General features: G+C 38.7%; 1 long non-coding RNA gene across 10 annotated transcripts in view; it reads left to right on the top strand.

Annotated features, from left to right (window-relative positions):
- Positions 1 to 26,690, top strand: part of LOC138759500 (uncharacterized) — a 245,767-nt gene that overhangs the window by 153,322 nt on the left and 65,755 nt on the right. For 8 of the 10 annotated variants that reach the window (XR_011354878.1, XR_011354886.1, XR_011354877.1 and 5 more), the window contains exon 2: positions 23,481 to 23,534. This is a non-coding gene — a long non-coding RNA (uncharacterized lncRNA). Of the gene's footprint in view, positions 1 to 413; positions 467 to 23,480; positions 23,535 to 26,690 lie in introns of those variants that run through there. The other 2 variants (XR_011354884.1, XR_011354883.1) reach the window with 2 other exon arrangements.

The following is a 26,690-nucleotide window of genomic DNA, read 5'->3' as shown; positions in this document are numbered from 1 at the left end:
AAGTCTCCTCTGCACCCTCTCCATTGCTTCCACATCCTTCCTATCATGAGATGAACAGAAGTGAACACAATATTCTGAGGGTCATCTCACCAGAGATCTATAGAGTTGCAACATGACTTGAACTCAGTCCCCCTATTAATGAAGCCCAGCATCCGATAGGCCTTCTTAACTACCCTATCAACCTGCATGGATTTGGAACCCAAGGTCCCTCTGTTCTTCCACATTGTTAACTATCTAACCGTTAACCCTGCACTCACCATTCAAAATGCATCACAATGGACAATTAAAACAAACAGTTTTGGTACAGCACAGAGATGCATCTCTCGTTTAGCTGCATCACACTGCTTCAGGGATCAGGGTTCCATGCTTGGCTGGTGACTGAGCAGTTTGCCTGTTTTTCCCTATGGCTGCATGTGCTTTGCTGGGTACTCTGGTTTCCTTCCTCAGCCAAAGAATTTTCATTGGGGTAAGTGATGACCACATTAATTTATCCCTTTGAAAAAGTATAAAAGGGGGAGTTGATTTTACGTGGACAAATTGTGGGAAAAGGGGAAGAATAAGATTAATGGAATTGATAGAAAATTGACATAAACTTACCCATGAGATCACCTAAACTAAATGGTTGGAGTAAATAGTATAAAGACATGGAATGTTTTACATCTATTGCAAAATAATTTGAGAATAAGAGCAAGGCCCTCCTGTTTCATTCCCGGTGAAATGTTGATGAGAATAATGTGTACTTCTAGACTTCTACCCATGAAAACACAAAAACCCTGCAGGGAAGTGCTGTGAGATTTAAGACTGATTATGGAATGTTGGAGTTTGCCCTGTGAGAGATCAAGCAAACCAGGCTGATAGTCCCTCGATTTTTAGAAAGAGAATGGATCTTAATAAAAATTGCGAACTTCTTAACTGTGAGATCCATATCAGGACCCATATGTTGTTTTCCCTGCATGAGGTAGCAAGACCCAATGGGTGAAGTATCAAAAGAAGGGCTCGGACATTTAGGATGGAGATGAGAATCTTCTTCTCTCAGATGGTCATGAATCTTCAAGAGAGAGAATGACAGATTTTTTCGACATTCGTTAAAGATTAGCGCAGGAAAGTACTTCTGAAGCAGCAGTTCCTCACAATCTTGTGGATGGTGGAGCAGATACAACAGGTTAAATTGTTGGCGTCCCCCGTAATTTCTTGTATCATTAGGTTCAACATAACAGAATTTGCAGAGGAAACTACACCTGGGGCCTAATTATTTAATACCCCCCCCCCTTTTCTTTTTTTTTTTTTTTTTTTTTTTTTTAAATTTTTTATTTTTCACACCATAAATCACAATAGCCATGATATACACTTTTTCTTTTCCACACATTTACAGTGACTTTTTCTCCCTCCCCCCTCCCTCCTCCCAAGCCACCCCCCCATCCCTCCCCCCTCTCATCCATTTTAGTTATACAATCTAGGTTGCATTAATTCAGTTAGACAATGTTGTCATTCAACAAAAATACACCAGAAATTCTACTGAGTCCATTTTTTTCTTCTCTTCTCCTTCCATCAACTTAGGTAATGTTTGTTCCCGGTAGGTTTTCGCTATTGTATTTAATGTAAGGCTCCCATACTTGTTCGAATATTTCAATATTATTTCTTAAACTATATGTTATTTTTTCTAATGGAATACATTTATTCATTTCTATATACCATTGTTGTATTTTCAAATTATCTTCCAATTTCCAGGTTGACATAATACATTTTTTTGCTACAGCTAGGGCTATCTTAACAAATCTTTTTTGTGCATCCTCCAAGTCAATTCCAAATTCTTTATTTTTTATGTTACTTAGGAGAAAGATCTCTGGATTCTTTGGTATATTGTTTTCTGTTATTTTATTTAATATCTGATTGAGATCATCCCAAAATTTTTCTACTCTCTCACATGTCCAGATTGCATGAATTGTTGTTCCCCTTTCTTTTTTACATCGAAAACATCTATCAGATACTGTTGGGTCCCATTTATTTAACTTTTGCGGTGTAATGTATAGTCTGTGTAACCAATTATATTGTATCATACGCAGCCTCGTATTTATTGTATTTCTCATCGTTCCAGAGCATAACTTCTCCCATGTTTCCTTTTTTATCTTTATATTTAAATCTTGTTCCCATTTTTGTTTAGTTTTACCATTTGTTTCCTCATTTTCCTTTTCTTGCAGTTTAATATACATATTTTTTATAAATCTTTTGATTAACATTGTATCTGTAATCACATATTCAAGGTTACTTCCCTCTGGTAAACTCAAGTTGCTTCCTAATTTATCTTTCAAGTAGGATCTCAGTTGGTAATATGCCAGCGCTGTATCTCCCGTTATATTGTACTTATCTCTCATTTGTTCAAAGGATAAGAATCTACTTCCTGAAAAACAATTTTCTATTCTTTTAATCCCTTTTTTTTCCCATTTTCTAAAGGCAAGGTTGTCTATTGTAAAAGGGAGTAGCTTATTTTGCGTCAATATTAGTTTTGGTATTTGGTAATTTATTTTATTTCTTTCTACATGTATCTTCTTCCATATATTGAGGAGATGGTGTAATACTGGAGAAGTTCTATGTTGTACCAATTTTTCGTCCCATTTATATAATATGTGTTCAGGTATCTTTTCCCCTATTTTATCTAATTCTAGTCTCGTCCAGTCTGGTTTTTCCCTTGTTTGATAAAAATCTGATAGGTACCTTAATTGTGCGGCTCTATAATAATTTTTGAAGTTTGGCAATTGTAAGCCTCCTTGTTTATACCATTCTGTTAATTTGTCTAGTGCTATCCTCGGTTTCCCCCCTCTCCATAAAAATCTCCTTATTATTTTCTTTAACTCTTTGAAGAATTTTTCTGTCAGTTGTATTGGCAATGCCTGAAATAAGTATAGTATCCTTGGAAAAATGTTCATTTTAATACAGTTTATCCTTCCTATCAGTGTTAGTGGTAGCTCTTTCCAATGCTCTAAATCGTCCTGTAGTTTTTTCATTAGTGGATTGTAATTGAGTTTATATAATTGGCCTAGATTTTTGTTTATTTGCACACCTAGGTATCTTATTGCCTGCGTTTGCCATCTGAATGGGGATTCCTCCTTAAATTTTGAGAAATCCGCGTTATTCATAGGCATTGCTTCACTTTTATTTACGTTTATCTTGTATCCCGACACTTCTCCATATTCCTTCAATTTCTTATATAGTTCTTTTATTGATAGTTCTGGTTCTGTTAAGTACACTATCACATCATCCGCAAACAGACTGATTTTATATTCCCTGTCTTTTATTTTTATTCCTTTTATATTATTATCTCTTCTTATCGATTCTGCTAGTGGTTCTATAGCTAGCGCAAACAATAATGGTGATAGTGGGCATCCCTGCCGCGTTGACCTGCTTAAGTTAAATTGCTTTGATACATGTCCATTTACTGTCACTTTCGCTAACGGTCCCTTATATAATGCTTTAATCCAATTAATATACTTCTCCGGTAAACTGAATTTTTGCAATACTTTGAACAAGTAATTCCATTCTACTCTGTCGAAGGCCTTCTCTGCGTCTAAAGCAACTGCTACTGCCGGTGCTTTATTTCCTTCTACTGCATGAATTAAGTTAATAAATTTACAAATATTGTCTGTTGTGCGTCTTTTTTTGATAAATCCAGTTTGGTCTAAATTTACCATTTTCGGTACCTGTTCTGCTAATCTGTTCGCTAATAGTTTAGCTATTATCTTATAATCTGTGTTTAGCAAAGATATTGGTCTATATGACGCTGGTGAGAGTGGATCTTTCCCTTGTTTTAGTATCACTGTAATTATTGCTGTTTTACATGAATCTGGTAAGTTTTGTGTCTCATCAATCTGGTTGATTACATCCAGGAGGGGCGGTATTATTAGGTCTTTAAATGTTTTGTAGAATTCTATTGGGAGTCCATCCTCTCCTGGTGTCTTATTATTTGGTAAATTTTTTATTATCTCTTGTATTTCTACTGTTCCAAATGGTTCTGTTAATTTATTTTGTTCCTCTATTTGTAGTTTTGGTAGTTCAATTTTAGTCAAAAATTCATCTATTTTCCCTTCTTTCCCTTCGTTTTCGGTTCGGTATAATTGTTCATAGAATTCTCTGAAGTTTTCCTTAATTTCTTTTGGATTATATGTAATTTGTTTGTCTTTTTTCCTTGTTGCCAATACCGTTTTCTTAGTTTGCTCTGTCTTAAGCTGCCATGCTAGGATTTTGTGTGTTTTTTCCCCTAGTTCATAATATTTCTGTTTTGTCTTCATTATATTCTTCTCCACCTTATATGTTTGTAATGTTTCATATTTTATTTTTTTATCCGCCAATTCTCTTCTTTTGGTTGTATCTTCCTTTATTGCTAATTTTTTTTCTATGTTTATTATTTCCCTTTCCAACTGCTCTGTTTCCTGATTATAGTCCTTCTTCATCTTGGTTGCATAACTTATTATTTGCCCTCTAATGAATGCTTTCATTGCGTCCCATAGTATAAACTTATCTTCCACTGATTCCGTATTTACTTCAAAGTACATTTTTAATTGTTTTTCAATAAATTCTCTAAAATCCTGTCTTTTAAGTAGCATGGGGTTTAATCTCCATCTATACATTCTTGGAGGGATGTCTTCTAGCTCTATTGCCAGTAACAGGGGTGAGTGGTCCGATAATAGTCTAGCTTTATATTCCGTTTTCCTAACTCTCCCTTGTATGTGGGCTGATAACAGGAATAGGTCTATCCTTGAGTATGTTTTATGTCTAGTCGAGTAGTATGAGTATTCCTTTTCTTTTGGGTTTTGTTTCCTCCATATGTCCACAAGTTTCATTTCTTGCATTGATTTAATTATAAATTTGGTTACTTTGTTCTTCCTGTTAATTTTTTTCCCCGTTTTATCCATATTTGGATCCAAATTCAGATTGAAATCCCCTCCTATTAGTATGTTCCCTTGCGTATTAGCTACCTTCAAAAAGATATCTTGCATAAACTTTTGATCTTCTTCGTTAGGTGAATATATATTAAGTAGATTCCAAAGCTCTGAATATATCTGACATTTTATCATAACATATCTCCCTGCTGGATCTATTATTTCCTCTTCTATTTTAAATGGCACATTTTTGCTAATTAATATAGCCACTCCTCTTGCTTTTGAATTATACGATGCTGCTGTTACATGTCCTACCCAATCTCTCTTTAATTTCTTGTGCTCCAATTCAGTTAAATGTGTTTCTTGGACAAATGCTATATCTATTTTTTCCTTTTTCAGTAAATTTAGTAGTTTCTTCCTTTTAATTTGGTTATGTATTCCATTAATATTTAGAGTCATATAGTTCAGCGTAGCCATTTTATATTTTGTTTATCTTCTCTTTCCGTTTTTCCATCATTACCTTTCCTCCTTTTCCATTTCTGTTTTCTTATTTTCAACTCTTTACCAGACAACATTCCTACAACATCCAACATTTTCCTTATTCTCCTATTTCTATCTTCTTTATCCCCAATCTCCCCTTCCCCTCCTGAGTTGCCCTTTATCCCTTGTCGGACAACCACATCTCCCCTCTCCATTTGGATTTGCGAATCCACTCGCAAGCGTCAACTGATTTTGCAGTGACCGCTCTTTTCCCCCCACCCAGCCCCCCCCAGAAAAGATTTCGTTTTTTATATGTCACAAAGGTCACTCTTTTAGTTCCCTCCTTATTCTCTCTATTCCATTACCTTCCCTTATTAATTCTTGTCTATACTTTCTATGTTTTCCTCTAATTACAGATACTTTCACATATGCCCGTTGTCTCTATTCACTCTTATACCTCTTTACCCGCATACATATCAATCGTGGTCATTTTTACCCTCCTTACCCGTCTTCATCCCTCAGTCTATTTTTGTCTTTACCCACATACATATCAATCGTGATAATTTTTGCTCTCATTACCCGTCTTCATCCCTCAGTCTATTTTTGTAATTGTTCTGCAAATTTTCGTGCTTCTTCTGGATCCGAGAATAGTCTGTTTTGTTGTCCTGGAATAAATATTTTCAATACCGCAGGATGCTTCAGTGTAAATTTATATCCTTTCTTCCATAAAATCGCTTTTGCTGCATTGAACTCTTTTCTCTTCTTTAGGAGTTCAAAGCTTATATCTGGATAAATGAAGATTTTTTGCCCTTTATACTCCAGTGGTTTGTTGCCCTCTCTTACTTTTTCCATTGTCTTCTCCAGCACCTTTTCTCTTGTAGTATATCTTAGGAATTTTACTACAATAGATCTTGGTTTTTGTTGTGGTTGTGGTTTAGGGGCCAATGCTCTATGTGCCCTTTCTATTTCCATTTCTTGCTGTAGTTCTGGACATCCTAGGGCCTTAGGGATCCATTCTTTTATAAACTCCCTCATATTCTTGCCTTCTACATCTTCCTTAAGGCCCACTATCTTTATGTTATTTCTTCTGTTATAATTTTCCATTATATCTATTTTTTGGGCTAGTAATTCTTGTGTCTCTTTAGTTTTTTTATTAGATTCCTCCAATTTCTTTTTTAAGTCTTCTACCTCCATTTCTGCTGCTATTGCCCGTTCTTCCATCTTGTCCATTTTTTTCCCCATTTCTGTTAAGGTCATATCCATTTTATTTATTTTCTTTTCTGTGTTGTTTATTCTTCTTCTTAAATCATTGAATTCCTGTGTTTGCCATTCTTTAAATGACTCCATGTATCCTCTAACAAGAGCAAGTACCTCCTTTACCTTGCCTATCTTTTCTTCTTCTATTTCCCTGTACTCTTCCTCTTCCTCTTCTTCTTCCTCTAGGTTGACCATCTGTTGTTTCTTTGCTGCCCTTTCCTCCTCTTCTTTCTTGTTTCCATTGTCTTCTGTGGTGTCTTCTTGCTGCAGGTGTTCTGCAGCTGTCGTTGCCGGCTGTGGAGATCGACTCCCCAGCTGGTCCCCCCTCCCGTCGGTGTGTTTTTTTGTATGCGCATCGCGCATGCGCGAGGAGTCGCGCATGCGCGAGGAGTCGCGCATGCGCGGTTGCGCACTTTTACTCGGCTCTGTGAGCCATTGTTGTAGTTCTCTTTCTACCGACCTGAGGTAGTGGGGTCTTCTCTCCGCAGCGGGCCTCTTCGGACAGGTAAGGCCTTCACCTTTTTCCTCCGTTGTCTTCTCTTCCTCTCTTCTTTCCGTTGATTTTGATTTTTCTCCTTTTGTCTCCATCTTCTTTCCACCTTTATATTCACTTTTCTTTAACTTGTATTTCTGTGCCTTTGTATTTTCTCTCGTTTTTCCCGACTTTTCTGGAGAGGGCTGGAGTTCACCGTCCGGCCACTACTCCATCACGTGACTCCTCCTCCCCCCCCCTTTTCAAGGATGCCATCTGGCCTGCTGGATGTTTCCAGCCTTTTCTCTCCAAAGTTCTTACTTCCAGCATCTGTGCTAGTTTACTTTTTGGCAAGTATCCCAAGTTTCCCCACTCTACGTGGAGGATTTGGGGGATGAAAAAAAGAACAGAAGCGAACTCACAGTTATCGGAGATATCTTCATGTTAATGAGAAATGTACGATACGCATGAGTCTCGTTTAGTGAAACTCAATTACTTGACCTGTTGGCCGAAAGCAAAGCTATCGATGGACTGTATCCAACCACTGTATGATTATCAGCTGTGTGTGTTTTGTTTCAAAGTTTCTTTGAAAACCACTCTGCCTTGACCTCGTTTGAATCACCTTGAGGCCTGCTTAAACTTTGGAGAACAAGGTGCATTTTTTTTTGCTGTACAGCAACAGGAGTAAACAGATGTGACACCATTTATTTGAAAGCACATTTTCATGTTTAACAGCTGAAAAATTCTGTAAATGAGCAGATGCAATAAATGGCATAAACGAACTCTTATTATCTTTGGTCATTATCTCAGATTTTTGGCTCATCTCTTTGGATATATGGGAATGAGAAATCCTTACTGTTGTCTGGTTCTCTTGTAGTGGTTTCCCGACCATATTCGGTAGAAGTGGAAGCAACTCCGATTGTTTTTATTCCCCCTCCATCCCACCTCCCAACCCCTGTTCAAGTCTGAGCTGGCAAGCTTTGCTGTGAAAGCCACATGAGCTGAGACTTAGTATCGCCATGAAATGGAACTTGCACTTAAAAAATAGGAATTCTGGAATTGGTGCTTGCCAGGGAGCCAACCAGACAGCAGCGTTTTCCTGACCTATCACCCAATAAGCATTGTGTATGTCTTATCTGACATCTTATTTGCAAAGCTTGCATTTACATTCTCTCTGTTGTTGCCTTTCTGAGATTGGAATAAAGCATCCAGAATAGCAAACAGCCCTTTAAGGGAGTTTACGTCTCTTGAATATTAATTAGACATGTAGCCAAATCTGTGTTGTTTAAGATTTTTTTAAATTCTAAATTTCTCTTTATTAGCATTGAATGTAGATCAAAGTATAGGACAAAGGTGTGTGGAAGACTTTGCCAGCTGTACATGTGCACGAGGGATGTCGATGATTGAAGACTTTCTGCCACAGGGATTTTTGTTGAAAAAATAATTCTTAGCGAATGCACTTGCTCTTTAAATGCAATCTGAAAAGTTGGATGAAACCCTTGGCAGTTAATTTCATTATTCATTTTCATGATTTCAACTGCTGCTGTTTGAAGAATGAGGGCAGATATGGTACCAATATCTGGGTAACAATATCAGATAACAGGGTACCAATGTTTGTTAGATCAGACCTGCAACCCTGCTTGTGACTCACTCTTACAATGCCTTGTGCACATCGATACGCAGGCAAACCGGCCCTGTGTGTCACGGCTGCGATATCCTAACTAATACACCTGCATTCAGAATAAAAAGTTTAAAAGGCAAAAATACTAGACTGTATTTACACTAAGCAAACTTCATTTGCATGAATATATAAACCTTAAAGCATTTTGCTTTATTTTCAGTCACATTCTTTGAAAACATTTAACCATCGCTGCATCTGCAGGTTCCTCCCCCTCCACGGCATCGCCTGAAATGTGAACAATAACATTATAGATAATTAACTCCCCCCAGCCTCATTTACAGATGAAGCCTCTGACTAGGGTAATTTTTTCTAAGCAGAGACTAGGAGACATTTTAATTGAGTCACTCCAACAAAAATTGGTGCGGACTAGAAGGGCCGATATGGCCTGTTTCCGTACTGTGATTGTCATATGTATAGCAAGAGGCATCAACTGGCTCTTCATCCTGGGCAACCTCATTGCTGTTTCATATAAGTTTATTTATTGCTATGAGCAAAGCCCGACCAAGGCTCTCCGCTGGCTAAATATTTGCTCCCATCTTTCCCAAAGGTTTATGTATTACTTTAGAGAACATTTACTTTTGGAATTTTAAAGGTGCGCATTTTTTACCTATTATTTTAATCTTATTTATTTTAATTATTTAAATTTATATTCCTCTTTTTTCACTGGTTGCTTGAATTCAGGATACCAGGCATTTTACTGTATTAACTCTTCCCTTCTTGATGCATTAGATTCTGGCTGTACCTCATAGAAACAAGGCATAGATTCAATAATTAATAAGTAATAAGTGCAAGATAGGATGACGATTTTTAATTTTATTTCACTTCAAATCTGAAGCTTGATTCCTTAATCGACCGTGACCAAAACATTTTGCGGATTGTCTAGAATATTATTAGGTGATGGTTACCGTGAGAAGCAGGACAGAGGCTTGTGGTGCTATTGTTGGCTCCCTGCACCTTGCTTAGTGAAAGAAACCTTTTTGATTGTTATTTTTTCTGACTCCACCCATGAGTGTGATACCACTTTGCGATGGTGCCTGATGCGCCATAAATCACTCAGGAGACTATTGTGGAGAAACCAATAGGCTTTAATTCACTTGAGAACTTTGCATATCCTTACTGTTTAGCAGCCCTGCACTGAGTTGCAGGGGGCTGGGGAACAGCCACCTTTATACAGGAGCCTGTGGTGGAGGGGGGGGGAGGGGGTGGCACAGGTACAACTGGCCAATAGGCATGCTTGACCAAATAATTATACATTACAGTGGTTTACCACTGGTGGTGGGGGGGCGGGAAGCAGAAAGAGAAGTTGCCATCATTTTGGATTCAGAACCTTTCATCAGTAGTTAATGAAGTGTCCCATACCTGAATCATAAATTACTTCCCTTTCACCAGGTTAATTCCAGAGATGAGAAATTGAGTTATCTGGGCCTGTACTCACTGGAATTTAGAAGAATGAGAAGGGATCATAGAAATTATGAAAGGCATAGATAAGGTAGAGGTAGGTAAGTTGTTTCCATTGGTGGGGGAGACTTGAACTAGAGGACATAGTCTCAAGATTCAGGTAAGTATGCAGTATTTAGAATGGAGATGAGGAGAAACAGGTTTTACCAGAGGGTGGTGAATCTGGGGAATTCACTGCCCATTGAAGCAGTGGAGGCCACCTCAGTAAATATATTTAGGACAAGATTGGGTAGACTTTTACATAATAGGGGAATTGAGGGATATAGGGGAACCCAGGTGGGTGGAGATGAGTATACCATCAGATAAGCCATGAATGGTGGAACAGGATCAACCAGATGGATGGCCTACTCTGGTTCCTGTTTCTTGTGTTCTTAGTTCCACGGATGCTGCCTGAATTGCTGAGTTTGGCCACCATTTTTAGAGTTGATGTCAGAATTCCAACATCTGCAGTTTTTTTTTCAAATTCTGGAAATTTCTCCTCTATGCTGGGTAAGGAACATAAAAATGTAATTTCGGACCAATAATGAGAGAATTGTTTTTCTACTTGATTCTCGGTCAGTGAAGTAGTTTCAGAATTAAACAATTGAAGCAGAAGCCATTTAATATTTAATGAACAGGGACTGCGGCTGGCAAACGTGGACTGGGCCATAGGGATAATTCCATGTGACTTCTCCATGAACTGCAGCCATGGGCAACTAACCAAGTAAGAGCATCATAGGGGGAGGGTGAAAGGAAAGGCATAAACAATTGTAGATGTTGAACTCCATTCAATAAGTTTTGCAGATGCTCCATGAAGGGGGAAAATGTTAGTCTGATTCCACATGGACTGAATTTCGGTCCTGTACTATCAACCCTTACTCCTTTTGTTTGATTCCTTCTATCATAATTCATGGAGTCGAAAGGACCCAAGTGAAAATTTCTGGTCCAGAATCAGAAGCTTTCTTATCCATTAAATTATTGTCAGCAATTTCCCAGTACCACTCAAATTAAAGAGCGTCATGCGCAAACACTTAATGTGTTCAGTACCACAACAATAGGGTAATGATTAGATAAGAATATACTGCCAAATTTTGGAACGTAATGGATCAGCCTGGGTTAAATGAAAAGTTACAGTTAATCACAACTGCATGTTGCAAGATGGGCTTTGCCAAGACTGGATACTCCATCTCTGCACTGTGTCCAATCTTCTATGGACTGCATCTAAAACACATTCTAGCCACGACACATCGAAGTGGAGTTGTGGTTTTAATTTTTGGTGCATCTTCATTGCCCAAAGAATAAAATGACATTTGTTAGAGGAAACAAATTGTTCTGAAATTTTAGGTACCATGAAGTTGCAACCATGCTCATCAGGGAAAAATTCCAGTTGCAAATTGGCAAGTGATTGCCTCATGTCTCTGAAACCACTGTGAAACTCTTTCTGACAGATTTGCTTACTCTCCTCTGAAGCAACTTGAGATATTACACCATCTTAAAAGTATTTTGGGAATGCATATCGTTGGGATGGGCCAGAGGGAGACATTATTCTTGCTCCTTCTACATACAGATCGCAGCAAATTTATGATCTCTACCTGAGATTCTCTTGCTCAGTGAGGAACCTTCTGATTCTGAACCGTCAAGTGACTTCCATTGGAAGCTATTCTGAGAGGGTATTGTCTGTTTGGAGCTTATTCAAATAATGAAAGTTGAGCTAAGTTTCTCTCTGATAGCTTGAAACTTTCCCTCTTGAACATTTTTTTATAAATGCAAATCAGAACAGCTGGCGGATTAACTTGAGTGCCGAACTCTGACACTAAGTTTCAGTATGACATTTAATATGATCAATTTGGAGGAAAAGTGGTTTTAAATTATTAAACTCTAATTATTATTCTTATTCAGCCACAGTGTTCTCCAAAGTAAAACTACTACATCAAATGTTTGTTTGCAAGAATATCACTTTGAAATAGTCTGAGGCCCTGTCGGATCGAATGATCTCCTGACTCATTACTCCACTTGTTTTGCAATGTGCCATAAAACCTCTTGAGTGTTGAATATTGCAGTGCTGGTTTTGTACAAGCCTCACCCAGGTTGTGCATGCAGGTGCCGTCTGCACACCTGCATAATGTAGATTACGCAAGGCTTTCCAGACATCACCAGGCATCGCTGACCTTATGTTTTTTTTGTGCAACAGTTTATGATCAAGAACTGAAGATTAATCTGAAATGTAACTAGTACCTAGTGTTCTTTGTTGGGTTCAGGAAATTGGAGTCTTCAACAGATTGCTCTTTGATTTGACGTTCAAAAAAAAGTCTGAATTTTAACCTTGCAGTTGTCTGACTTCTAAAACAAAGGGATCCGAATTTTAGATCTGTGACATCATTCATTCAACATAATTTTTAAAAAATCAAAGTCTTTGAGTTATTTTGTGCAAACTGTTCAGCCAATGAAGTCTGGTTTTGAATGTGTTTAATGCATGTGGAAAATGTTGATTTCAATTTATATTTTACACCAAATACTGTGGATTTCTTAAATTCTTCCAAAGCTGCTCACTGCTGTACATTTTGAACCCATGGAACATTGGCCTTTTCCATGTGTATCGATATGTATGTGAGTTGATGCCAATACTAGCATGTGAAATGTGTTTATGTTCAACATAGAAAGAGGGATCTATCTTCTGGAGCAGCCATTCTCAATGGTGGTCCTCCACCAACCCCCTGAAGAACACAGCACGTGTTAGTGAAAAGCTTGTTTTATTTTCACCTCACGTAACATTAATATTTTTATGTAGTCAGTAGGAGAGAAATACGGAAAAAACCCCAAAACTTGACAGCTTCATCGGGAAGGGGCCCCATAAACTTTGAGTAATGTCCTAGGGGGACCATCACCAAAAAAGGTTGAGATTGGTTGATCTGGAGATGAATGAGGTTGTGAGCAAATTTGATGCGGACCTGGGGACTTGTAGAGCAGCAGACATTTGCCTTGAAGTAAAATGTCATATTGATTCTCTAGTCTTATGATGAGTGCTGGATTCTCATCTGGGCTGCCTTCTGTTTAGTGATGTTGAAACAAGGCCTCACCTAACGATGCCAAAAGCGGAGGTGAATTATGCTGATGTAGTGTGGGTTGTGGAGGGTCATGTGATCTCTCTGTCTGGAACTTGGTGGTAGTGTGGATTGTGGAGGGTCATGTGGTCCCTCCACCTGGAACCCAGTGGGAATGTGGAGGGTCACTAAACCTCTTTTCCTGGAACCTAGTTGGAAGTCGTATCACCTGCCAATCAAGGTTGGATTCTGCCCAACTGACCACTGGCTCCTTTAAGCACCTAGTGATGACCTGGGCTGGACCCTCCAGCTTACTGTAATATAAAGTTCACTGTGTGCAGTAGCTTTTTCTCTTTTTGCTATTCGGTTTTGAGACAAACCCTGCTCCACTCCAGGATGCGTACTGTAGACAACAATGGAAAAGTTGTTAGTAAGGTGTGCACTACACGGGGTATCAGGGCTGTTAGATAGCATTGAAGCTGTGCCCACGTTAGACAAGGAACAGTGGGTGGCATATTGTAATCCTTGGTTGTTAAAAGTCTGGACACAGTTGCTAGTATTGGTAGTGGTAAGACTGATGTGACTGATTTATACAGGCATACCTTGATTAACACGGTTTTGATAAAACGTGGTTGGTCACCGTCCCAACGATACAGTCCCTGGAGGTCGCTGTCCCAGGCAGGCGGTTGCCGCCCCGAGCTGTCACCGTGATGCCATCATGAAACTTCAGGCAAATGTTGTTTCAAACAAAGCCGAAGGCAGGCATCCAACGATCACTTGGCTCTGCGTCTCCGCAGCCCCGAGACCACCTTCACCCCCACCCCTTCCTCACCTGATGGATTGTGCACAATGAGCGTTGGAGGCTGAGTTTACTGGAGGCGGGCAGAGGGCAGCTGGAACTGAAGAAGTGCAAGCTACATTAAACGAATATTTTCTTAAAAAACAACGTTCACTTGTCTACAATAAAGACCTTTGTTATTTTTCAGTTTTATATATCCCTTTTAAATATTTTATGCACGTTTGCATAAGAGATCTTGGTATAAGAATAAATAATTATAGATTTGGAACATATTACATTAAAGTACATTGTAATAATGCTTTTTGAACAGTGTGGCTTTCCTTAACACTAAATTTGTTTGGAATGTATTAATTGTATTTTACAAGGTATGCCTGTATTGTGTTTTGTGATTGAGAGTAGAAGTGTGTGTTATCCCTGTTGCAATTCCCCTTGCGTGTTTTAATAAAGATTCAGCCTGTGTCCAGACTTGTTGCTCTTCCCATACAACAGCTGAAAAACATTTCCTAGAGTAGAAGCAGCCGAGTAATCCATGCACTGGAAATTAACCTATAATTATGTCATGTCAACAGTGCTGTGGAGATGGACTTGGGAGTAAATATCACCAGCAATTTGCATTGGTCCCACCACGAAAGACTACTTTTCTGAGGCCTGAGGAAATCTAGCATCTCCCTGAAGTCTCTTAGTTATTCTTACAGATGCACTGTAGAAAATATCTAGTCTGAGTGCATCACAGTTTGTACAAAAACATCAGAAGCTGCAGAGAGATGTAAATGCAGATAAAGCCATCATGAAAATAACCTCCCCTCCATTGACTCAGCCTAGACCTCCTGCTGTGCTGGGAAAGTCTTTAACATTACTAAAAGACTCTAACAATCCTGGTGATACTCTTTCGTCCCCACCTCCTTTGGGCGGAAGATGTATGTGCTTGAAAGCCCAAACCTCCATTTCAAAGAAGATTCTAAATGGATTTCACACTGCCGTTCACTGTTATTAACCTTTTTGCTATACCTTGCAGTTTTAGACTAATGTAATAGTCCCTGTGCTGTTGTTTATTTACCGGTATTTGTTGGTGACCGTTGTGCAACCTGCTGAATGAGTTGGGTTGTCTGGATAGCTCACAAAATGAAGTTTTCAAACTGTATTTTGTTTCGGGTGATGAATGAGCAATTCAATCAATTCACATTGAAGCATCCAGATTATGGGATCTTTTAAAGCAGCTTTGTATATATGGATTGGGGACTTGGACAACAAAGTTGATCTCATGGTTTTGGCCATGTGTTAAATGAGCAACATCCTTGCTGAAGGACCCTTTCCAACCTGATCCTACTCTTTTGTCTGCACTCCTTTTGGGCTGAAGATGCATGTGCTTGAAAACCGAAACGTCCTGCTCAAAAGAACAGTGTCTTTCCAACTGTCATCAGACTCTTTAAATGGATCTTGCACTGCCTTGAACAGTTTTTAACTTTTCTCTGTACCCTGCAATTTTAGACTAATGTAACAGTTCTCTCTGTGCTGCTGTTTGTTTATTTATTTGTTCCCATTGTACTACCTGTTGAATGAGTTGACTTGCCTGGATAGCACAAAAAAAACAAAGTTTTTAATTGTATCTTGGTTCAAGGTTACCATTAACATTCAATCAATTCTTGCTGAAGCATCTAGCTTAGAGGATATTTTAAAGGAACTTTGCATCCTTACACTACAAGGTGAGTTAAGTAATGAAGTGCATTTAATTTTGCTCTGACTATAAGAGAGAGAGTTTTGCTCTGAAATCATCATTTCACCTTTTAAACTAATCTACAATCACCCACAGAACTTATAACTGGATGATAAGCTGAGCCGGGAAATATTTGCGGCACAATTTGATCCAAGGCAAAATCTCTTGTGTGGTAGGATAAAATGATGAAGAAATATGAATGGAAATTTCTGACGTTGTTAAATGATGAAGCCATATTTTTTGGACTGGTGCATGCATGCTAAATTATCAAGTCGGTGTTCTTGCCACTTAGACAAATAAATCACAAAGAGGAAATGTGTTGCTCAGAAAACATTCTTCCAAGCTGAACTAATCTCCCTAACCTGGTGCTTTTTTAAAATATATAATTTGTTGCTGTTTTTGTTCAACTGTTCTATTTTTAACCTCAGCCTTTTGCTAACGTGTAGTCTGGCTGTGGGATATAGCAGGGGCACTGAGAATGTCATAAAATAGTGCCTTTGGCACTTTATTGACTGTAAACCAATACTTTTGGCATTTATTTGTAGGACAGAGTGTAACATCAGACAAAATTTGGCATAGACGTGCATGATGTCATGGAATGTTCCTTTGTCGATGGTCAGTGATCTTCACATCCTGTTCGCCTGGGGAATTTTCTTTCTGCAGAAAGAACTATGGCATTTCATCATCGTATAAAATTGAGTTCCCTGAGCATTGCTTTCTGCCTCTCTTTGGGTAGGTACAGGAAGAGAATTGCATGCCGATGTACTCTGTAGCTGCCTATATCATGTGAGCTTCATTAAAAATGTTGGTAGCTATTTATTTGGGGTGCATTAAGGCTGCACCTCTCCGGGACTCGCCAAGCATGTGCTAACGACCAGCAAGTGCTCCTCTTTAATGATCAGAGTGGGTTCTAGTCAAGTTATTTCCCTTCTCCTTTCCTAATTTGAGGCAACTAGCAATGTAGATGTACCAGGGTCCACTTGCTCTCCGTGGTTCACCAACTTAACAAACAAATAACATAAAAGTGTGTGAAATGGAAACAGGAGAATGACACATATTCATTTTGAGACTGTTTAACCATTCATCAAGACCATGATTTTCTACCTCAGTACTATTTCCCAGAATTTTTCCATGCCCTTAGATTCTGTTAATGGCCAGTATTCTGTCAATCTCCATTTTGAATGAACTGATCTTCCATACTCACCATGGGGTGGAGAATTTGAAAGTTTTGTCAGTTCGGACAAGTTTATTTGAAACTCTGAGGAATTTAGTCCTTTTCTTCTCATTCTAACACCTAATGGCAATCCTGCCTTCCTTGGAATAAACCTAAATGGGTCATCACCTCTGGAGACCAAAAGGGATTGTTGGCATTTCCAGATGAGGCCCTGCATCAGGACTGGGGTGGTTTGGGGGGGGGGGGGGTGGTCCACTGAGCTGCTGTTCCTCCAGCAGTCTGCTCTTTGCTTTAAATTCCAGCATCTGCAGTCTCTTGAGTCTCCATCTGAGCCACAAGTCTTGTGAACCTTTGTCACACTCCTTGATCATAGCAGCAGGGTGGTGGAACAGGATAGGTTGGCAATATGTATGCTTAAAACATGGCTCTCCACCTCAACACCGTTGATACAGTGAGGGGCATGTGCTCCACTCTGCTTCCTCAGGTAGATAACTAGTTCCTTTGATTTGCTGACATTGAGGGAGAGGTTTTTATTCCCGGCAGTCAACAACTAGACTCTCTATTTTCTTCCTATTCTATCTCATCTTTCATTTTAAAATTTGAGAGAATCTAGTGTTCCAGCAACTGACTGGTGAAATGATGTGGAATTAATAATGCCACCATATTCATGAGATATTGACTCTGGTTGAGTGGTTTGAGGTTGATGGAGGGAAAGAGACAGCAGATGTTTTCGGGTGAGATCTTGCCTGACTTGTGTTGAGTTCACTTCACAGCTTGAATTTTTTTTTGTTGGTCCATATAAATTTTCTCACCATGAAGTGACGGTTGGTTCTCTGTTGTAACTTTTAAAATTGAGTCATGATATCACTGGACAACAATTGTTTTGAAAAGGTTTGGTGGGGGGTGGGTAGTGGAGATTATGATGGACAACGTCAAATTCAACACAAAATCATTTCTGATTTGCTCCATCATTGAGGAAGTTGAAGAAACATTAACTTTAAAAAAAGATTTTTATTGATTTTATTAGAAAAAAACCCTTTGTACAGGATTTATAACTGATTACATAATTAAATTTATAGTATATACATAACAATTGTAATACAGAATATAAATCATAATTATCAGGCAACATATCTTGCTCAAAACCTCAGATTCTGATGTTAAACAGAAAATAAGAAAGAATTAAAAATCCCATATGACTATAAATCTTCATCCTATTGTATATTGTGATTAACTATTGTCTACTATAGCCTGATTTTTCTCTAGAAGTAATTAAAAAAGAAAAAAAATACACCCCTCCCCCCCTTACTAATCCTACCCAGATATGTATTGAGTCGCAACTCTCGGACATCAGACAGGGAATGCTCAGAGCATTCACGCAACTAAATCTTCAAGTTGTGACAGAGATCCACAGATGGGCCCCACATCTTGTCGAATACAGCCTTGACATCATTAATGATTTATTTTCAAATCCCGTTCCCATTCATTCTTGATCCCAGTCATTGAGGCTATTATTGAATTTAGCATGTTCACACATGCTGACACAATCAACAGACCTAAAAAGTTTTTACTGTTGATTTTTGTTTGTACTCAGCATCTGATGCCTCTTGTGTCAGTGTCTATCAATATTCGGTCAGCATTGATGGATTCCAGTTGCCCTGATACCGCTTTTCCATGGCGCAATGTCCTTTCACCATGTCCGTCACTGACTGCACCGAGGCCAGCAGGGAAGACGTCCAAGTGTGACTGTAGAAGATGAATTTTCAATGACCTGCTGCATTTCATGATTTTGGGTGTTTGAAGTAGACTTAAAATACAACAGGAAATCACAAAAATACATGTATCTAAAAAAAAAATGGTAATGATAGGAAAATTTCAGGGGATTTTTCAGATCAGCAGCCCAAAATCCATAAAATTCACCCCAAAGCAAAGTTTTTTGGTCCAGTGTTGGATAGGCATGGCATTTCCTGTCATCTGGGAAACGAGTTTAAAATTTGATCGGTCCAAGTTCTTGGCAGAGTAGTTTGTGTTCTTACACCCTGCAAGAAAGATGGCAATTTTGTGCCGTTTGAATATGCTGCTAATCTCTGTGTCTTTGCAATTTTCACGTCTGCATTGCTTATCTCTTCACTGATCATTGAATTCATAGCCTGGTATTTCTACTGCTGAAACCTAATATCAAAACATTTCCCATAGCAATGGTCCTCTTCCAGTGTAGTCTGTAAAGTTAAGGCGCTGTTAATATTTTTCAGGAGATTTTTCATGCAATCAAGTCTGGTAAACATGTCCTTGAATCACATTTACTGGTAACTAGAACACTGCCAGCTAGAATCCTGTGCAGAAATATACATTTAATCACTTTCGAAGGGGGTGGTGGGGGAGAAGAGCCTAAACAGATGCACGTCATTCCTGTCTGCCCACATTCTTAATGTGATGAATGATGACTGGTGGCTGGGTCTGTGTCCCTGCTGCTCCTCCAAATGCTTGACTTGGAGTGGAAGAGAGTTTTTAATTTGATCCAATAGCAAAGTGGAGATTGAAGATTGTGGAACAGAATCATTATTCCTCAATGAAACACACAAGCATACGTATTTTGATAAGTCTCCGATCTTCATCCTGAGTGAAACTGGTGAAATATTTGTTTTGTCCCTGGTATTAGAAATGTTCACAATTGAACAGATTGCAGACCAGATTTCATGCATTTAACATTTACATTTAATTTCTTTGGTTTTTGAGTGGAAACCAGGCATTACCATTGGCAATTCGAGTTTTTTGGAAAATTTTGAAGGATTTCAGGCTTTGAATAAATTTATGTCGAATTCTTGTTCAATTGTACTCAGCGTGTATCATTGAGGTAATTTTTTTTTAAATGTTCAGTCGAGCTCTGGAAAGGTGAAGTACAACTTAAAGTGTGGAAAAACAAAATGACATCTTTGGAACCTACTGGGCTTGTTCTTACAGGACTGGCAGTACGTTTAAAGCTGGAAACTCCCTGCCCTGCCTGTGGTGTACTGGTAATGTCAACACTCAGAACGGGCAAACTCCTATCTCAGGATTTGGAAGCCAATTATTACTTTTTAAACTTTTGTTTCAGGTGAACAGTTTTGTTTCAAAAGCTTCTCTTCATATAGAACAAGCAAAGAGAAATTTATAAGCGGAATTGTTTTGTCGTCTCAAATTTGAGGCAAATGATTAAAAGCAAAAAATTGTGGTCAAAAGATTGCTTAGCATTGCAGCTTGTGCAACACTATTTCAGCGCCACTGATCTGGGTTCGAATCGGGCGATGTCTGTGAGGAGTGTGCACGTTCGCCCCGTGTCTGCGTAGGTTTCCTCCCACCCATCAAAATTGTATGGGGTTTCAGGTTATTTTGGGCATTTGGGCTGAAGGGCCCGTTACTGTGCTGCAATGTACGTCTAAATTTAAAAACAAAATTAGGAAGCAATAATGAACACATTGCTGCAAAATTCTAATAACACTGCTTCCTGAACAATTTTGTTTATTTTTGGATTTTGGCCAGCTGATCTTAAAAATTACCGTAAAAATTTCCCACACAATATTTTAGGTCATATTTTAGGTCTACTAGCATATTTCCCAAAATGCAAGCTGTTTGGGTCAGTCACATTATTAATGACAGAATGTTCAAAGATCGCGAGTGAGGCCAGAGAAAATAACATGGAAGGCATTTAAAGATGTTGTTGAGAATTTTCTTGGCAACTACAGAGCACCCAACTACATCCAGCTGATGGACAACATGTTTCAAGCATATAAAACCATAAAGCGCAGCATGTAATTGAAAATTTATTTTCTGCATTCGCCCTTGGATGTCTTCCCTGCTGACGTTGGTGCCGTCAGTGACGAACATGGTGAAAGGTTTCACCAGAACATTGCAATCATGGAAAAGCAGTATCAGGGCAACTGGAATTCATTAATGCTGGCCCACTATTGTTAGATATGAGTGGCATTAGATGCTGAGTGCAGTGTAAACCAAAATTAGCCACAAAACCTTTTTTGGTCAAATTAATGAATGGAATGTGCGATTATGCAATTAAACATGCTAAATTCAATAAAAGTTAAATTAATGTTTCTCCAACTTCCTACATGATGCAACAAATCTGAAGTTATCTTTGTGTTTAGCTTGAAGTTATCTATCAAAATCCCAATTTTTTTTTCAGGAAGCAAACCTTTTGGGTGGTGGGGGGGTAGGGGGGGGGAAGGGTTGACCAGTGTAATTAAGATCTGGACAATAATCAAATGTAAGCAACAACGAGGAACAGAATGGGTATGTAATTAAAAAGAAGAAATCAAATATATATTTGGCATCTAAAAATCCAGATGGTTCTTAAGCCCATAGTCTGAAGACTGTTAAGATGGATAAAAGATCTCTATGCCAACTGATAAATGTTCAATTGGAATGAAGTGGCCGTTTACAATAGCACAGAGGTTTCCAAGCTAAATTATTCACATATGGTTGCATCTTTACTGCACCTGGCTATCGTAAGAACTTGGGTATCCTTCAAAATGCTTTAAGAAAATAATATTTTGTGAAGAACAACTGGCTGGGTGGTTTGAAATTGACGTGTGCATTCCCAATTTATCAAAGTGTATCTCAGAGCACATTAACTAAATGGTGCAGAGTAAAATCAAGAACTCTGTCAAAGACTTGGCGCAAACACCCAATAAAGCACAAGACAGTGGAGTCTGCAGATGCTGTGAATGTAGTTAATACGCAAACATGCAGGAGAAACTCAGAAGGCTGTGCAGTATTCATAGGAAGCAAAGATGTACAACCAATGCTTTGGGCTTGAACCCTTCATCAAACATACAACAGCCTGATCTCATCCAAACACAGACCCAAAAGGAAGAATCTGAGTTTCCTCCTAATCTTCTATCATCTTTGTGGTCAAAATAATACGCTTTCACGTTTTTTTTGCATTCAGAGGTCATTAGAGCCCCATGAGGGATCTGCAAACCCTGCTACATGGGCAAGGGAGAAAGTCGGCTAGTTTGGTTGTTTGGATTGGTGCATGCTCTATCCTTTTATTATATCTAGCTTCCACAGTTGATATCTGAAGCTACATTAGCCTGGCTCCATAGCTCAGTGGTTAGAGCATTGGTCTTGTCAATTGGCGTTATGAGTTTGTTCCTCACTGGGCCTCATTTCTGTGAGGGGTGCTTGACAAAGTAGTGACTCTCTGTCTTACTTGCGGTAGATGTAGTTAAAAGAATTTCATGTATGTTACATTCTAAATGTAGTATCACGTGACAATAATGGAACCTTTACGCTACCTTTACATTTGCACATTAGACAACCCCATGTAGAGGCAAGGATTCTATGTAGGGGTGTTAGCTTCATACAGAGAGGTTTTGTGGGCATCCTTGAAGTACTTTCTCTGTTGTCCTGGATATCTCGTGCGAGGATGGATCTGGAGGTGTTTATTTTAAGAGTCTGGTTTGAGATGCATGGATAATATGCTGGGCAGCATGATCTGGAAAGTTGTAATTTGTGGGCTCTCCAAGAATTGGTTCTTGGCCCTCATTTGTTTCACGTTTGTAAAGAGGGAATGAAATATGAAATTTCTAAAGTCTGATAATCCAAAAATGGAATCATTATGATTTGATGAGGTCCTGCTGTTATGATGTAGATGGAAATGGCTGGATGAATTAATTTTGATGCCATAATTCTGATGGTGAAAGGACTTGTTTTGGTTAAACCCATGAAAGTATCCACAAGATTAATTTGGTTATTAATCTGTAATATAATGGGGAAGTTTTCAGACTGATGAGCCAGAAATGCTGCAGAAATCGAGGGACAACTGGTCGACATTTCCTGAGCGAAAGCAAGTGGAACCCCACAAATGGCGAGATCTTGAATGCCTGTTGCAAAGCCGGTAAAGAGAGCAAGCTGAACTTGAAGAATATTTCGACGTGATCTCAGCTCTTCAGCTATTATGTTGAAACATAATTAGCTAATTCTCGTCACGTCACCAATTACAAACCAGAAAAGAAAGTGGCTAAATAGAGTATTTTCACACACATTTGCAGATATTAACTTGCGTCGAAAGTACAAGGGTTAAAAGGCGCAAACATGCACCGAGTAAGACTGGATAGTTGCCAGGTATTGTACTGAGGCAATGCAGTAATGTTTCAATAAAGGAAAAAAGGGTTGAAATTGGTGATGTGACGATTTGGTCTGAAGGCAATAAGCTGTTCCTGAAGGAACTTGGAATACAAAACAGGAGCAATGCAAATAACTAATTGCAGAAACTATAGGTTAAGTGGAAACAAAAATATTTAATCCTTCAGCTCATTCATCATTGATTTAAAAAAAATTAATGCAATTATCATATTTTTGGTATTATTGTCAGCCAAGATTGCAGAAAGGAATTTATAGATCTTAGAAATTCTTTGAGCAATAAACTGCATTCAAATCCATTGTGTCTCACTTGATGCCGTTATTTATCACTCTGAGAAATAATAATCTTACTTTGTCAGTGTTTTTATACACTGTTGAAAGTTTAATATTGTTGATATTGTTGTTTAACTTTTCAGATGCGTTGCCGTATGACCTCAACTAAAGTGACAACGCATTTCCTAATGACATAGGTAAGATGGCTGATAAATCCTCTGCAATTGCTTGACTTCCAAGTTAACCCATTGACTAAACCAATGGTTTTCAATTTTTTTTCCTTTCCATCCACTTCCCACTTTAAGCGATCCTTCTGCTGTAGGTGCTCTGTGATTAGTAAGGGATGACTTCAGTATGGTATGTGAGTTGAAAGAAAAAGTTTGAAAACCACTGTTTTAATTTTACCTAATTGACTCGTTATGTGCACAGTTTCATAGCTTCGAAGGAAAGGGGCCAATAACAATTTTTCTCAAGCAAAATATTGGGTCAAGAGCAATGGTTCTCTTAACCTTTTATTTCCCACTAAGATACCAACTGAAGTCATCCCTTACTAATCACAGAGCACCTATGGCCTAGGAATTTTCTTAAAGTGGTATGTGAGTGGAAAGAAAAAGTTTGAAAACCACTGAACTAAACTCTTGATCATTGTAGCTATTTTCATTTACAGGGCTGTTCATATTTTTCCCGTTTCCCTATACCCATCCACCTTTCCACAAAATTCTTCTTCCTATTTGCCTTACTTCACTGGAAGGGCAGGACCATTCAACAACTGAATAGATCTTCTTGTGGAAAGGAAGAGTGGGGGGGGTGGGGGGCATGGCTGTGTGCGAAATGTGGACTTTGTCACTACCTTTGAAACATGGGATGGGAGCGAAAATGGATCATTTGATAAGATTTTTTAAAAAGCGACTTGAAATTAGGGGTGCATCCTAGATTCCAGCAATGCTATCATTCCAATACCTCTTCAGTCTGGGAGGTGTGTCAGAGCACTGGACATTGAAAGCATCAAAAGAGATGTGGGATAATTCTAAAGAGTGCCATATCTGTCAGCCTCGGCTGGGTGGGAGAAGAGTTCCTATTCAAGTAACGCAGGATTATGAAATGGTTACAACGAGGACCATCAATACAATGCAGGTTTGATGTAACTAGCAGCCCAGCTCTCTCTGCTAAACTCCGCAAATTCTTTCTTTTCAGGTACTAAGCCAGCTTCCTTTTAAAAGCCACGATTAACAATGCCTTCACAATCACCCCTGACAGAGTATTTCCAGACACCAATAGTTTGCTGTAATTAAAAAAAAAGAAAAATCCTTGACCCAATTTTGGCTCTTTTGCCAGTCACCTCCATTCTGAGTTTCACGAGCCTTGGCCACTGGGAATGGTACTACTATTGCGATACCTATCAGGATTTAAATACCCATTTCATATTCCTTCATTGGCTTCCTTTGTTCCGATGAGAAGAACCTCATCTTATTAAGTTTCGTCACAAATCTTAAAAATCACTCCTCCTTGGAAATGTTTTAGGGAATCTCATCTGCACCCTTTAAAAAGCCTTCACATCTTTGTTAATGTACAATCTTCCTTGCAATACTGAACCAATGTTTTCATGATGACTTTCTTGATCTTGTACTCTGACTCGATACATATCCTGCTTTATGGCCACATTATGAACCTTCCCTGGAAATTAACCACCACCCCCATGTTTTTTTGTTCTTGGATTCTATTTAGAATTGTTTGATTTTGATTGTCTTGCCTCTTCCTTCTAAAGGTAATGTTTCAAAATGTTTGTTTAAATTTCCTATGCCATGTGTCTTTCCAAATCATCCACTGATCTCCACCAATATAAAGTTTATAACTGTGCAAATTGCAGCTCACCATACCTCCAGTGTGATGTGTCATCTACAAATTGTATCTCCAAGTCAATAATGTGTATTGAGAAAGGTCTCCAAGTCAATAATGTGTATTGAGAAAGGTCTTCCTTGTACTGACATCAAAGCCTTCAGATGGAGACCAAGGATGGGTGTGAAGTGGGGAAAAGTGAGATTGTTGTCGAGTATGTTTCAATGGATCAGCATAACATTGTGGGGTGAAGGGCCTGAACTGTGCTGTAATGTTATGTGATCCATTTTGCAGGAAGGTGAGAGCATTTTGGCAGTAGGGGCAGTGAAGAGACTGAGAAGAGATTCAAAGCTCCTTGTGTGATTTGGAAATGTGTGCAGCTATTTGTATTGTCAATTGACCTTTCCAAATATTACGCTACTGTGAAACGCTGTACATTGTGCCATGTATTATGGAAGTGACTAACGGTCAAATGATGGGAAGATGATTGTTAGATTGTTGAATTTTGTTGAGCTGGAGCTCTCAGCTGTTAATTAGCATAGAGCTACGCATAAAAGAACAAGAAAATTAATTTTGCCATGTTGACATTCAATCCAGTGAAGAATTCATGATGTAGCAGTTTTCTTAAATTACAGCTATTGTGTGTGCACATGTTTAAAAAAGAAAAATCTTTTGTTTAGGGAGCCCAATTTTATTCAGCCATCTTTGTTATCGATCCACGTTTGCAAACTTTTCCTTAAGTTTTTATTTTAGAACAATTGTGCAATATTTATGTACCAAATTTTGCTGACTCCATGAGACAAGATCCATTCATGTGTTGGTATAATTATGATTTCACTTTAAGCATGGAAGTATTGACTGTTATCCATCAAGATGAATTAACCCAAGCTGACCTAGGTAGGGACTATCATTAATTTGGAACCACCCAACTGCATATACAGTTCATTAAATGTTCAGCAAGATGGTAGAAGCTGATCAGATAACGTATACCACGACCTGCTCCATTGCCACATACACCATACGTTTTTCAAGTTTCGTGCTGTACATGTCCACCCCAATAGCCTTCATTTTATACAAACAAAACCCTTGCATAAATAGTTAAAGACAGGTGAGATTCACACTGGGATCTCTACAGTTCCCTCTTTTATTTCCCTCAATTTCCACCCTTGGATAGAAACAAAGGAGGCCATTTGGGGATAGAATTTTAAATTCCATGGGAATAAATTCTGTCACCAAACGTAGCTCCAGCTGGTGTATTTTCTGGAAGCATTCAGAAATCAATAACCAATATGAAGCTGGTTAGTGCAGCTGTAGGGGGTGCTCCAAGCTCAATTTTACAGCTTTCTATTGGATTTTGCTGAAGATTCAGGTGATGTGAGAACACACGAAAGAGAGTGGTGTCTCTGTTGCAATGGTCCTGAAGACAACCCTGGCATTCGAATAACACGTGCACAGACAGAGATGCATTTTCTTGAGCCAAACACTGAACTACCAAAAATGAATTCCATTAGTTCTCA

Source organism: Narcine bancroftii, chromosome 3, assembly GCF_036971445.1.
Source record: "Narcine bancroftii isolate sNarBan1 chromosome 3, sNarBan1.hap1, whole genome shotgun sequence".
In the NCBI taxonomy this organism is placed as follows: Eukaryota; Metazoa; Chordata; class Chondrichthyes; order Torpediniformes; family Narcinidae; genus Narcine; species Narcine bancroftii.
This window is presented reverse-complemented; position numbering and strand designations above follow the sequence as displayed.